The sequence below is a fragment of the Globicephala melas genome, chromosome 2 (assembly GCF_963455315.2).
Source record: "Globicephala melas chromosome 2, mGloMel1.2, whole genome shotgun sequence".
Taxonomy (NCBI): Eukaryota; Metazoa; Chordata; class Mammalia; order Artiodactyla; family Delphinidae; genus Globicephala; species Globicephala melas.
In genome coordinates this window covers 6,639,618-6,655,288 of record NC_083315.2, presented here as the reverse complement: position 1 = coordinate 6,655,288, position 15,671 = coordinate 6,639,618, and the positions used below count along the sequence as shown (strand labels likewise).

The window sequence follows — 15,671 nt, the reverse complement described above, 5'->3', positions numbered from 1 at the left end:
AAGCCATTTGCAGCAACATGAATGGGCCTAGAGACTATCATACCAAGTGAAGTCAGACAGAGGAAGACAAATATCATATGATATGACTTACATGTGAAATCTAAAAAAAAGATACATTACAAATGAACCTATTTACAAAGCAGAAACAGACTGACAGACTTTGAAAACAAATTTATGGTTGCCAAAGGGAAAAAGTGGGAGGGAGGGATAAACCGGGAGTTTGGGATTAACATATACACACTACTATACATAAAATAAATAATCAACAAAGACCTACTGTATAGCACAGGGAACTATACTCAATATTCTGTAATAACCTATTTGGGAAAAGAATCTGAAAAAGAATGTATATATGTGTATGTATAAATGAATCACTTTGCTGTACATCTGAAACTAACAATATTTTAAATCAACTATATTTTAATATAAAATAAAAAAATTTTTAAATCTCAGAAAAAAATAAAAAGGAAGAAAATGACAATGACAATAAGACAAAATATAAACCAGGTGTGCAATCCTATGAGGAGCTGTGCCACCTGGGCAGCCTCCTGTTCAGTCTTTCTATGCACAGGTATAGTTTGTGGATCTACCAATATGCTGGGTTAATCTGGGTTCTCTGAGCAGTAGATGCCAAGATGAGATTAATGTGCAAAGATTTCTACAGGGGAAACACCTGTGTGAAAAAAATGAGAAAGAGCCAGGAAGGGATGGAGAGCCACGAGACCACAATGCAACAATGACCCTGAGTGAAGGAGACAAGGAAGGAAGTTTGGATGGAAATGTGCAAGATTGCCATGCCATTCAAGGAAGTTTCAGCAAGGCCACTGGGGAGTCCTTGAGCCAAAGCCAGGTTCCATGTCTGAAAGGAGTTCCGTGTCTCCCAAGTGTGCCCAGCTGTGCTCAGTTGTTGGCTGGGAGCAAACTATGGGAAACGTGACCTTCATGCAAACGTGATGATGGATTTCAGAGCATGCAGCTGGACCTCTGGGTCAATTACACTTCCTGTAGTTGGAAGTTTGCACCATGAATTCCCATGGCCACAACAGTTACTCAATGGAGTATTCATAATAGCAGTATGATCTTCTGTGGAGTTGGAGGGAAACTTGAAGGTCATTGTTCAGCCCTCTTGTTTTGCCCATGACTTGGGTTCATGCGGATGGATGCCTTTCAGTATGGGGCATTATGGGAGGTGGATCTGATTTTCTTAGAAAGTTCCACTTTTCTGACTCTCATGTTCTTATTCTCATGTTCTTTCCACTGAGCCAATGACACTACCAAGGTTGTGGGCTAGATCACAATTCTTAAAAAAGTAAAGTTTATATTTCTGATGATGAAATTGTGCACATTCTAGAAAATTTGGAAAATAAAGAGAAGTAATAAGAAGGAAACATATTACTCATAACTTGCCCAACCAAGCCCCCAAATTCTTAACCTTTTGGTGTATTATTCCCTTACAGTTCTTTTCTATACATTTTTTTAATCTATTGAAGTTCATACTGTAGAAAATTTGTATCTTAGTTTTTTTCATGTGGCATCATGATACAGGCATTTCCCATGCTAAAAAAATTTCATTAACTTAAATAACTCATTCATCTTTGATTCAGTTATCATGAACTACGTGAGAAAACAAAGGAAAATTTAAGAACATTCAGGTTGAGCATAAACTTTCAAAGAAAAGTTTCTGAAACTTATTGTTTCAGTGTGGGATATTTATCAGATGTGCAAAATTTACAGTAACCCTTCTAGTTCATTCCTTGAAATATCCTTTCTCTGGCTTTTAAAGAAAAGAATTAGACCGACTTTGTAAACTTCAGAATGCTGTGTTTTGATGAGAAGGACATTTTTCCTGTTCTCTACTATTTTGAGGTATTTGTATCCACCTATCCATGGTTTGGAATTTTTGCTTTATTTTGTTTCATTAGCTTTTTGAAAGTTGAAAATTGGTTTGCATTTTTCAGATTAATTGACCTGGTATAAGAGAATCCTTCCTAGTGAACAGAACCCTTACTAGTAATTCTGTGAATTTCAGGAAAGGGTGAGCTCAAAGTGGTTAAAAGTGCAAGCTTTGGAATTAGAGAGAGATGGGTGTGGACCTTATCTTGATCCTGGTCGTGCAACTTTGGATAAATTCTTTAATCTCTGTGAGCTTCTGTTTAATGATCTATGAAATGGAAATAATAAAATATATCTCACTTGGTTTCTGTAAAGATCACAAGGATGTAATGCAAGGAAAATCCTTCACACGGATCTTGTATGCAGATGAGTACTGAATAAAATCACCACTACTATTGTCTTAGGCTTTAGTTTGTAAATGTTTTATTTATTTTTAATTTTTAGTCTATCAATGGTTTAACCAGAATGGCATATCTCGTTCTTGCAGTAAACCCAGACGTTTCCTTTCCTTGTCAATGACATTGACAGAGTAGTTTTGCCGGGACCTGTTTTCCATTTGACAGGCTCATCATCAATCAACTGGCTATGGTTTATTACTGTAAATACACAGAAATTTTTAGGGTAAAACCCTGAGCATTCAGCCTATGACTTATCAGTACCTGAATTATTAAGTATTGACCAGTGTCAATACGTGACCAGTGTCTCCTGTAACTGGGGAGCATTTGTTTATAGCTTTGTGTATAAAATAATGTGCCTCAATCTCAAAGTTGGATTACCAGTACAGGTAATAGCAGAAGCTCTAGTTTAACCCACTTCTGGGCTCTAACTCACTTCTTTTCACATGTGTAGGAATCCTTTGTGTTCACCAGACTCTGGTGATAGAGTGAGAGGTCCTGTCCCATCCAATTCTACCTCGGTGTTAGGAGGGCTTGGCCTCTGGGCAGAAGCTGGCCTTAGCCTGTGAGGTTAAAGCATAGTAGTTGGGGTGCACTTCTCCAGTAGCTAGAGTGGCATCTTGTCCTGGCTGTAGTGAGGTGGGTGGCATTTCTTATTGATACATTCAGTGAAAAGTACTTCCATTCATGGCAGAGCTCCATGGCTATACTCGTCTGTTGCTTCATTCATGACTTCCATGTGGCATGAGGTTGGTGCCACAGCTCAAGTGCTGTTGGTAGGTCCTGCCTCTCCTTTTGGTTAGCTGGACTATGTCTTATGGATGGTATTTAAAAAAAAAAATCTCATGCAGATCTGAGAACATTTTTCAGGTGCAAAGAATATATTTTTATTGGTTGCATACAAAATTCTTGGGTCACAACTTTTCTCCACTCAAAACCCAAAGGACTATGCATCTTTGTCATCTGGTATTGAATGCTGCAGAGTCATTGAAGACCACACTTGTTTTTATTCCATTTTCAATAAACATTTTTCCTGCCTGGGTGCTTATAAGAATTTTTTCTTAATTCACTGAGCTAGAGATTTCAATAATTTCCTCCAATCCCATAACCCCTTCATAAAGAACTTAGTCCAGATGGAGCAGCCCTAATTATGATATGACCCTGTTCTTTGGGGCACAGCTAATTGGGCCATGGGTGACAACTCTCCAAAGCTGGAGTGGTTATAGCTTGACTGTCATTGGTATTGTTGTTTGGCTCACTTGACTATCAGTAATCTTATCCAGAAATTTGTAAGTGGGGAGCAGAGACTGAGTTTGTTACCTGTAGGCCATTAAGCTCAAAGAAAATGCAGACTCCAGTTCTGATGTTTCATTTGAAGGAAGCCATTATGAGCCATGTATAAGCAAATAACTAAGCAGAGAAGTCAGTTTGTAGAGAAATTTGGATGAAGCAGTCATGGAGTAAAAGTGAGATGGGGCTGGAGGGGGAGAGTAGAAGGAGAGCAGGGAGAGAACGATAGTTATTTTTTCCCATTAAGCCCAGCTCTACTTCCATTGGTTGACTTCTATGAGATTCTCCTGCATCCTCCCCACAGCTACGTGGTTAACTGATTTGTAGAGGTTATTGTTCCTGTCAAAGCATTGACTTGAGACATTCTCATAATCCACTTTTTTTTCCCCAGAAGGATACCTATAGTTTTTTTTTTTTAACATCTTTATTGGGGTATAATTGCTTTACAATGGTGTGTTAGTTTCTGCTTTATAACAAAGTGAATCAGTTATACATATACATGTGTTCCCATATGTCTTCCCTCTTGCGTCTCCTTCCCTCCCACCCTCCCTATCCCACCCCTCCAGGCTGTCACAAAGCACCGAGCCAATATCCCTGTGCCATGGGGCTGCTTCCCACTAGCTATCTACCTTACTACATTTGTTAGTGTGTATATGTCCGTAACTCTCTCTCGCCCTGTCACAGCTCACCCTTCCCCCTCCCCATATCCTCAAGTCCGTTCTCCAGTAGGTCTGCATCTTTATTCCTGTCTTACTCCTAGGTTCTTCATGACATTTTTTTTTCTTAAATTCCATATATATGTGTTAGCATACGGTATTTGTCTTTTTCTTTCTGACTTACTTCACTCTGTATGACAGACTCTAGGTCTATCCACCTCATTACAAATAGCTCAATTTCGTTTCTTTTTATGGCTGAGTAATATTCCGTTGTATATATGTGCCACACCTTCTTTATCCATTCATCCGATGATGGGCACTTAGGTTGTTTCCATCTCTGGGCTATTGTAAATAGAGCTGCAATGAACATTTTGGTACATGACTCTTTTTGAATTTTGGTTTTCTCAGGATATATACCCAGTAGTGGGATTGCTGGGTCATATGGTAGTTCTATTTGTAGTTTTTTAAGGAACCTCCATACTGTTCTCCATAGTGGCTGAACCAATTCACATTCCCACCAGCAGTGCAAGAGTGTTCCCTTTTCTCCACACCCTCTCCAGCATTTATTGTTTCTAGATTTTTTGATGATGGCCATTCTGACTGGTGTGAGATGATATCTCATTGTAGTTTTGATTTGCATTTCTCTAATGATTAATGATGTTGAGCATTCTTTCATGTGTTTGTTGGCAGTCTGTATATCTTCTTTGGAGAAATGTCTATTTAGGTCTTCTGCCCATTTTTGGATTGGGTTGTTTGTTTTTTTGTTATTGAGCTGCATGAGCTGCTTGTAAATTTTGGAGATTAATCCTTTGTCAGTTGCTTCATTTGCAAATATTTTCTCCCATTCTGAGGGTTGTCTTTTGGTCTTGTTTATGGTTTCCTTTGCTGTGCAAAAGCTTTGAAGTTTCATTAGGTTCCATTTGTTTATTTTTGTTTTTATTTCCATTACTCTAGGAGGTGGGTCAGAAAGGATCTTGCTGTGATTTATGTCATAGAGTGTTCTGCCTATGTTTTCCTCTAAGAGTTTGATAGTTTCTGGCCTTACATTTAGGTCTTTAATGCATTTTGAGCTTATTTTTGTGTATGGTGTTAGGGAGTGATCTAATCTCATACTTTTACATGTAGCTGTCCAGTTTTCCCAGCACCACTTATTGAAGAGGCTGTCCTTTCTCCACTGTACATTCCTGCCACCTTTATCAAAGATAAGGTGTCCACATGTGCGTGGGTTTATCTCTGGGCTTTCTATCCTGTTCCATTGATCTATCTTTCTGTTTTTGTGCCAGTACCATACTGTCTTGATTACTGTAGCTTTGTAGTATAGACTGAAGTCAGGGAGCCTGATTCCTCCAGCTCCGTTTTTCGTTCTCAAGATTGCTTTGGCTATTCGGGGTCTTTTGTGTTTCCATACAAATTGCGAAATTTTTTGTTCTACTTCTGTGAAAAATGCCAGTGGTAGTTTGATAGGGATTGCATTGAATCTATAGATTGCTTTGGGTAGTAGAGTCATTTCACAATGTTGATTCTTCCAATCCAAGAACATGGTATATCTCTCCATCTATTTGTATCATCTTTAATTTCTTTCATCAGTGTCTTATAATTTTCTGCATACAGGTCTTTTGTCTCCTTAGGTAGGTTTATTCCTAGATATTTTATTCTTTTTGTTGCAGTGGTAAATGGGAGTGTTTTCTTGATTTCACTTTCAGATTTTTCATCCTTAGTATATAGGAATGCCAGAGATTTCTGTGCATTAATTTTGTATCCTGCTACTTTACCAAATTCATTGATTAGCTCTAGTAGTTTTCTGGTGGCATCTTTAGGATTCTCTATGTATAGTATCATGTCATCTGCAAACAGTGACAGCTTTACTTCTTCCCCGAAGGATATCTAATTGTGGATTTATTTTAAGTGATTTTGGTGGAGGATTCTTCTGATCCACAGGCTTGATTCTTTGCCCTAGCTCAGGGAAATGTGCTTAAGTTATTGCTTCTGTCTCAAATATTATGGTTTCTTTCTCAAAAACTACTGTCATTCTTAGGTTGGAACACTGTCACATCTGTCATTTATCTCTTTCTTTTCAACTTGACTCTGCATTCTGTGAGATTAATTTCCTTCATTTACTGTATTATTTTTTGAGATGTTCTTTCTGAAACAATTCCCTTTCTCTTGTTCTACTGACTTTCCAGGCTTCTTTTGCCTCTTCCTTGTTTTCTATTCTAGAACAATAGCTATAGAGAGTGAAGATTGCTCTTGGCTACATTTACTGTCCACTCAAATGCTGGTTTTGGCACATCCTGAGGACTGCTTAGTGTGTATAACTCCCAGCTCAGTTTCCAGGGTCGAGGAGACATCTATTCATTTATTAGTTTATACACACACACACACACACACACACACACACACACACACACACACACACATATATTAGATAGATAGATAGATATAGGGAGAGAGAGAGGTGAAATTCACACAGCATAAACTTTTAAAGTATGCTTCAGGAATTTACGTGTCATCCTTGCGCAGGGACTTTGCTAGTTTTCTCTGTATTGTTCAAATTTTGAACTGAGCATGGCACACGCTTGCTGTGATTCTGATGAGCTGAGGGGAAGTTATTTCCTACTCTACTCACTGCCCCATCCTCTGAAAAACTAACCCAGGGGAGATTGTGCACTGCAGCACCTTCCTTGCATTCACTGTGATCTGTAGGAGGACCACGTCTTTTCCCCACTTTCTGGGAATTCTGTCTGATATCTGAATGAACAGGAAGATTGGGAGGCTATAAGTTAGGGAGAAAATAGGGAGGAATATAGGGTGATGGGAGAATTTATGACAGCTCACTGCCCCCAAAGCAGAATCTACATGTGTAAGAAATGATTGTTCCAGATGTTACAGACCCTGAGTCTCTGAGTCCAGAGGCAGATAGAATGAGTTCAAGCTCTTTTCTCCTGGCAGGTCTAGATGACTCTCTATCTGTAGCACACGTGAGCAGCTGATTGTTTTTCTTCATTCAGTTCTGTATGACTTACAGTTAGTGTAAATTACTCCCAGGTTCTGGCATTTGGCTGTTGTCTGTCTTAGTTTTTCTTTTTTTTTTTCCTTTTCTTTTCTTTTCTCTTCTCTCCCTTTCTTTCATTTTCTTTCTTTCATTTTTCTTTCAGTTTTCTTTTAGAGGTAGTTTGGGAGGGGATATAGCTTGACTTTCATTGGTATTGTTGTTCGGTTCATTCACTAAAAATTATTCATTTAACACTAGATACTTGCTGGATTCTAGAGATTCAAAGATATAAAGATGAATAATCTTTGCCTGCAAAATCAGAGTCTGATGGGGAAATGTATATAAAAACAGATGATTATAAAACCAAATCGAAATATAGCATTAGGTATATATGCAAGATATGCAAGTTGCAGAGTCTGTAGGGCCTGCAAAACCTAAAATATTTATATTTGGACCTTTACAGATAAAATCTTTGGACTCCTGGCCTAGTATACAAGGAACTGCAAAGAGTACAGAGTTTCCAGAGCAGGAAGCTTGTGAGCCCAGGCTGGAGAGTGAGGCCGGGACCAGGTGACCGGGCCATGCTTGTCAAGGTAAGGAGCCACTGAGTGATTCAAAGCAATCTGCCCAGATAAGGAATCAGAATGTGAGACTAGTTCCTTGGTGTGTACTCATCACTTCTGAGGAATCTTCCAGCATTAAGTACCAACCGGACAATTCAGAAACACTTGACTATAATCCTCTTGGGGCACTGCTGTAGTACACACAGAAAGGCATCTTGGGGGCAGGAAGTGTTCTTCTCTGAAGCTCCCTTCCTACCAGCTCCAGCAGTTCCAGCCAGGCCGGGTGCCCCGTCCCACTGTGCACGGCTCCCAGGGGTGCAGGCCTGCTGCTTCCTCTCAGGTGAACCCAAGGCCGTCAGCTTCTCTCAGCACAGGGAAGTTTATTTTTTAATAAATTTATTTATTTACTTTTGGCTGCGTTGGGTCTTCGTTGTGCTGCGCGGGCTTCTCATCGTGGTGGCTTCTCTCGTTGCGTAGCGTGGGCTCTAGGTGCGCGGGCTCAGTAATTGTGGCAAGCGGGCTCAGTAGTTGTGGCTCGCGGGCTCTAGAGCGCAGGCTCAGTAGTTGTGGCGCACGGGCTTAGCTGCTCTGTGGCACGTGGGATCTTCCCGGACCAGGGCTCGAACCCGCGTCCCCTGCATTGGCAGGCGGCTTCTTAACCACTGCGCCAACAGGGAAGCCCAGCATGGGAAGCTTTAGAGAGTGAGAAGGTGAGCTGGTCATTCTTCCCGGATAAGGGCTCCTGGCCCTTGAGGCAAGAGAGGGCTCAGAATTTGGGTAAAAATGCCTCTTAGATCAAGAGGGTCCGGGGGTAGCAGGTGAAATTTGAGGTTGAGCCTGGGGCTGTTGGGCAAAGGATGGAAGGTGAGGCTAGTGTCTTTGCCTACATCCTGCCCCCAGCTTTGCTCCCTCTTAAAAGCCCGTGACTGTGAGAGGTAACTGATCCGTGGGCGCTGGGACAGCAAAGCCAGTGGCTGATGTTGGCGGGTAGGAGCGCAGCGTGCAAAGAGAACCAGGGCTCAGAGGACCCCGTCCAGATACCGAGGGTCCGAGCTTTCACCCACCCCTTCCGGTCCTTTCACCCTCCTCACCACACTGAACAGAAAATAGGATATGTGGTGACCTGTGTTAAAAGGCTTGAGGAAAGGATGAGGCCCAGTGAAACTGGAGCCAAGGGATCATTCCCTTCTCACCGCAGCTGATCAGCAGACACGGAGAAAACAAAGTCTCCTTGCAGACCGCATTGTCTCCTGGAGTGAGTTAATAAAATGGCACCGTGGAAGTCTGTTCCGCTGACGTCCAGCCAGGACCAGAAGCTCAGCTTGAGTTTCTAACTGAGCCTGAGAAACACCAGGTATAAGATTTGGGTCATTGCTGATAGATATCCCACCTCCACAGAAAGATGCCCTAACCTCTCCGGAGAGTGTTTGAAATAATTGCAACTAGAATAAAAAAAGTAAACGGCGGGGTTTGGACAATGCCTCTCCTGTTACTGTGAAACACTAAGAACGTAGATGGGAGCTATCTGCCTGGTTATTAAGCTTATTATAAAAAATGACCTCACAGACTGAAGAATTCCAAAGTCTCGATAACTCTTAACTCTTTATCCCAAATGACTGGCATATTTCTAACTGAGAGGAGACTGAAAAAGCATTCACTGCCTTGGAAAATTCAATCAGAGTTAAAAATTAAGCCCAGAAGAGGCTTTCAGCAACAATGGAAATTATATTTCTAAATTGTGTTTACTATGGAGAATACTGCTTGGGTTAAATGCCGATTAGGCTACTGTCCAAGTGATACATGAACTCTTCAAGTTATCTAGACATTGCTTTGGTTTCTTGTCAAGTCACAGAAAATCTATGATGTGATTTTTCTTGCTTTAATAAAACGGGAGGAGGATCAATGGATTAGTATTTAAGCTACACCGATAACTTGCATTAATGTTGCAGTAGTGTTGATTTTTTACCCCAAAGAGTTGGATCAGATAGCTTCTGCCTGTATGGTTTTCATTATTTAAGACTAACATGAGAATAAAGTCACTTCTGAACAGTAAGGCCAGATCTGAGAACAAAATATCCTTAGCTATTTAAAATCATGATCATCATCTCTTTTACCTTTGTGTAAAGGGTGGTAGGGAAAAAACAAGTTAAATACAAATTGAAAGTGTTTAGTACAGCAGGCAAGGAGACATTGTAATATACTGCATGACCTTAGAATTGCATGTTCGTTTAGTTAAAAAATGTATTGTGCACACCTATCATGCATCAGACACACAGCATGTGTGTTCCCCACTGGGTGAGGGATAAAATAGGGAACAAATCTAAGTTTCTGACCTCCTGAAACGTACATGGAATGACACTAACAAAGAACTGATGTAAAATGAAATCTCACCAAGGCCAGTGTGAGCTGGTGGACACGGCCTTGGGTGGGAAATTAAGAAACTTATGCTTTAAGTGTTACTGTACCACCACCATAGCTATGTGTCCTCAGAAAGTCACTGATACTTTCCTTCCTGCTGTTCTGTAACCTTCTGAAGGGCAGAGCCAGCCAGCATTGATTGCCTGAGTCTCCTAAACTGTCTAACAGATTCCTGAGTCTTTTAACAGATGTTCCATAAATATTTGTTCAATGAACAGACCTCACATTCTCTTACATTTCTAGCATTCTGTTCAATGATTATGGTATTACAGATGACTTTTGTCCCTGAGAGTCAAGCTTTATGTCTCTTGTGTGCCCATTTTTAGACAGATCCCTCCAAAAAGGGATGCAGAGAGATGTCTTCCTTCCCCCATCCACACACACGCTCAAGTAGCCGAAGAATCATCCCCCGTGGCCCAGACACCCCTTGACCTGGCATCCTATTCCGTTGGCTCTTCTGGTTGAGCCTCTATCCAAGACGACCTTGGATAAAGGTGGTCATCCAGCACCGTTACTTATTGGTCCACTGACTAGGGTCATCCAGCACCCCTCTGCTTGGCACTCTGATCGCAGCAGCCCAGCTTACCTCCCCGAGACAAAGGGCCCCTGGAGACCATGAGTGAGTCCACTGCAAAGTTAAAATCCCATATTAGAAGTTAACAAAAAGGATTTTTCATGTATGGCAGTGAGCTGAAACAGGTAGGTGATGGGTAGTCCCGAGCCAAGGAAGGGATCCTCCTCACGGGGCAGCCGTTTCTCCTGCCCTCCTCCCATACTGGCCCAGCTGACCCCCAGATCACAGGGTAGTGCGGTTTGCACATCACCCCATGTCCAAGGGCAAGCCTACTGGCTGAATAGATGAATGAATACATTCAGCGTCTGTCTCAGTCAGCTTGGGCTGCTGTAACAAATGATCACAGACTGAGTGGATTAAACGGCAAACTTTTCTTTCTCACAGTTCTGGAGGCTGGAGTTCAAGGTGCTGGCAGATCTGGTATTTGGTGAGGGCCCGATTTCTGGTTTAAAGTTGGTTGATTTCTTGCTGTATCCTCACATGTCTGGAGAGAGAGAGAGACAGACAGAGAGAGAGAGGAAAAGATAGAGAAAGGAAACAAGCTCTCTCAGTTTTTTAAAATTAATTTTTATTGGAATCTAGTTGCTTTACAATGTTGTGGTAGTTTCTGCTGTACAGCAAAGTAAATCAGTTATACGTATACATATATCCCCTCTTTTTCAGATTTCAAGCTCTCTCATTTTTTTTTTTTTTTTTAACACGGGCCTCTCACTGTTGTGGCCTCTCCTGCTGTGGAGCACAGGCTCCGGACGAGCAGGCCCAGCGACCATGGCTCACGGGCCCAGCTGCTCCACGGCATGTGGGATCTTCCCGGACCGGGGCACGAACCCGTGTCCCCTGCATCGGTAGGCGGACTCTCAACCACTGCACCACCAGGGAAGCCCTCTCATTTTTTTTTAAAGGTACGAATTATATCACGAGGGCTCCATTCCCATATCTAATTATCTCCCAAAGCCTCCACTCCCTAATAACATCACATTAGGGATTAGGATTTCAAGGTACAAATTTTGGGGAGACACAAACATTCAGTTTACAAGCGACTCAGTCTCTTTTTCTGGGGTCCTTCCTTCCCTCTCTCACATTTTTCCATGAACTGTTTATTAGTCATAACTATTGGGTTTGTAATCATCACCATATTAAGCTTTGGTGTGATTCATATTAAATTTTGGTGTAATTTCAATGTCAGTATCTACATGTGTATTTAAAACCAAATGGAGCTCAAATCTCTACCCAAACAAGGCAAGCATATTGCAATCTTCCCCTAAAGAAGTAATTAAAAGACACCTTTGGAACAACTGCGGAAACTTGAATAGGAAGTAGATATTATCAGATAATAGAAAATTATCAATAATTTCCTTGGGGCGGTAATTGTGATTATGTAGGAAAATGGCTTTATTTTTAAGAGATGCATGATTATATATTTAGGGGTAATTTAGGGGTAAATTACATGATATCTGTAATTTACTTTCAAATGACTTGCAATATTTATTTATTATCTCTTCATCTGTATAGATAAAACAAATATGGCAAAATGTTAAAAATTTTGGATCCTACACGATAGGTCTGTGTATGATCGTCCTCCTATTCTTCTGTATGTCTGAGGATTTTCATAAAGAGCGTTGGAAAAAGTGATACAGCAGGTGTTTATGATCTTGGGAATAACTGTGACCCCAAAGTATCGTCTGTTTCAGGCTTACCTCCCACCAAAACTGCACTTGAACCATGAGTGTTGGAGAATAATCTTCCCTTCAGGAAAGAGTTCCTCTGTCTTCTTTGGCAGCCTCTTCTGTATTTTCATAATCTTTGCTGTCAAGAAGTTCTTCCTGATGTCTGTCACAAATGGTCTCCGTGAAATCACTGAGGCTCTTGGCTACTTTGGGATCTGCTGATTTCAGACCTTGGAGGTTTGGAGCAGGTACTAGATTTCTGCTTTCCTTCAGGATTCAAATTCTCATAGGCATTCTGGAATGGCTGGCGAGACAAGCGTCTTCCCAGTGTGGTCTGATATCTACCTGGAAACTCGGAAGGGAAACGGGATGCAGGGCTGTGACGCGGAGCCAGCAGTGCTGTCCCAGCCTCTCACTCCATTCACTGCTCGGAAGGGAGGTCTTCCTTCCGTGACTGCCCAACTGAAATAGCATCCCATCACTCTACGCCTGTTTTCTTGATTTCCTTTTTTGAGGAGCATCGATAATTGCCTGACATTACATCACATGTAGTCATTTACGGCTCTCCTCTAGGAGAAAGCACGCTCTGAGCAAGTGGGGTCTGGTCTACACCACTGGTTCTCCAACTTGATGTGCGTCAGCGTCTGCTGGAGGGCTTGTTAAAACACAGAGTTCTGGGGCCACACCGAGAGCTTGTAGTTCAGTAGGTCTGAGACGGAGCCTCGGTGAATCTGCGTTTCTAACAAGTTCCCGGGTGAACCTGATGCTCCTGGTCCTGGCATCTCATCCTGAGAGCCGCGAGGCTGCTTTTCGCCAAGGTGCCCCTGCGCGCGGGATAGTAAATGCTCCGTGAGTACTTGTGGGATGAATGAACGAATGAGTGAGTGAATGAGTGGAAGCTGGCTGGCTGATAGGATTAGTGGTCTCTGGAAATGCGAGAACTTTGAAAACCAAATAACTAGCGGCTGAGGAAACCATTGTGGTTCCCACGCTGAAGACCTCTGACTTGGGGCCCCTGTCCAGGCACAGTTTGCTAAGAAGAACTTGGGCACACAAAATCATTTTTTTTTAAATTAATTAATTTAGTTTTGGCTGCGTTGGGTCTTCGTTGCTGTGCGCGGGCTTTCTCTAGTTGCAGTGAGCGGGGACTGCTCTTTGTTGCCGTGCTCGGGCTTCTCATTGCTGTGGTTTCTCTTGTTGTGGAGCACGGGCTGCAGGCGTGCAGGCTTCAGTAGTTGCAGCATGCGGGCTCAGTAATTGTGGCTCACGGGCTTAGTTGCTCTGCGGCATGTGAGATCTTCCCGTGGAACCAGGGATCGAATCCATGTCCCCTGCATTGGCAGGCAGATTCTCAACCACTGTGCCACCAGGGAAGCCCCAAGATCATTGTTATAACTTGTTCTTCCAACCCTTGACAGGGAATTTAGGGATGTTTAGGAATATTTTAAGATTTTTGAGGATTACGTCATGGAGGATAAATTCTATCTACTTCCCTTTAGTACCTTTATCAGAAAGAGACGATGGAAGGAGACAATCCAGTGGTCTGAATTTGCAGGACCTTTCTTCTTTTTTGGCTTTGGTGCCTTCCTAGACTGCTTTTCCTTTCTTAGGGATATTTCCTTCTAGTCAGTTTCATTCTAGAGGAAGTACCATTATAAGAGATACTTCCTTTGGAGTTGCAAGCTTAGGGCTACCTGGATGGCCACCAAGAGGCCACTCTCCAGTTGGATTTGATCTCTGGAATCTCACAGAGACAGAAGAGTTTAGCTAAGTGCCCCAGAGACCCTTCCTCAAGATATATTTGACTGTTATTTTTCTACTGTTAGAAACAAAACACGCTGTCAGCCACGTAGAGAGCTGGGTTAGTGAACTAAGTGCTATAGAGTAAGAACAGAACAGTCTTAGGTAATACAATTAGCAATGTGTTCTATTTGCATAAAATGATTGTTTCCCAATGACACAGATGATCTCATCTCCCTTGGCGTTATTCTATAGTGGACAGTTTGGTGTTTAAGGAGCTCTGGGCCAGTGGAGTACTTTTTGCTTCAAGATGTATGTTTGTTGCCAAGACTGTGTACACATGCCCTACAGTGAAGATAAGCTCTGGTCTGAAAATGCATGTGTATACATATGCACACACACACACGCCAACTAAATACATAAGTTTGCACACAGGAATCCAGGCCGAAGAAGCAGGGCTGCCCTGGTGTGCTCAGATGGCTGGGGGAGTGGCGGTCTGGTACATTTTCAAGGCTCTGTTTTGGTGTCAGATTGAGTGGAGATAGAGCATCCATTAATTTAGCAGAGCATCTGGGATCTTTAAAGCCAGAAAGAGCCATACAATTTATCAATCTTAATTTGCTCATGCTGCAGTTGGACAGAGGAGATCTCTGGGAAACTCTGACAGGACCCAGATGTTCCCCATGCAGCTGCTGTCACACTCACCAGCAGAGACGCCCAGCTCCCCGCCGACTGCCTCTCCCCTGAGCCGTCCCTTGCATTTGGCCTGCTGAGCTAATGCCTACACAGTATTCAGTCACAGAAACACACCGACTCGGTTAGGTATCCTGTGGGCGACCCCTCCTTGCACTAGGAAACTACCCTATTGTCAGCTGTTGGCCCTGGGACCAGGGTGAAACTTTCAATCTAATGAACATTCGAGTTCTTAGTGGATTGAGAGGGAATTGGCCAACCCACATAGACAGGATATTCTCAGATCTCAGAAATGCTCTCCCGCGTCAGCCATGTTTGAAGGCCAGTGGAAGAGTATGATGATCACTTCATTATTTTAGGTTCCTCGAAGGTAGGAATTGAATCTTATACATCGTTTTTTTCTGGCAGTTTCTCCTATAACGGCATATATAGCTATGCTCAGTTAATATTGTGCACAGCTGAATGGGACCACTGGACTTTCACCAACTTATCCATTTTCATATATTCATCTTCTCCTTTTAAATTTCTTCTTGAAAATGAGGTTTTTTGTTTCTTAGGGTTAAAAACAACCAAACTTCTCTACACTTTACGTTTTTGATTTTCTATGGACCCTATCCTGGACCAGGCTCCGGGCATATAGAAGGAGATGAGACAGATAACATTTTTGCCTCCACACACTTTAAAATCTGGTGGTTGAGGCAGAGAAGTAAGTAGCTCTTGCACACAGTGATAAATGCTCTAGGGCCAGGGGAGGGGAGGTACTGGGTTTGTGAAAGGGCATCACCCATTT

The 15,671-nt window shown here is 42.2% G+C and overlaps 1 non-coding gene across 1 annotated transcript; it reads right to left on the bottom strand.

Moving 5' to 3' along the window:
* Positions 1-6,705: 6,705 nt before the first annotated feature.
* Positions 6,706-6,814, bottom strand: LOC115840049 (U6 spliceosomal RNA). The gene has a single exon (XR_004034343.1). It is a non-coding gene; the product is annotated as a U6 spliceosomal RNA (small nuclear RNA).
* Positions 6,815-15,671: the final 8,857 nt, after the last annotated feature.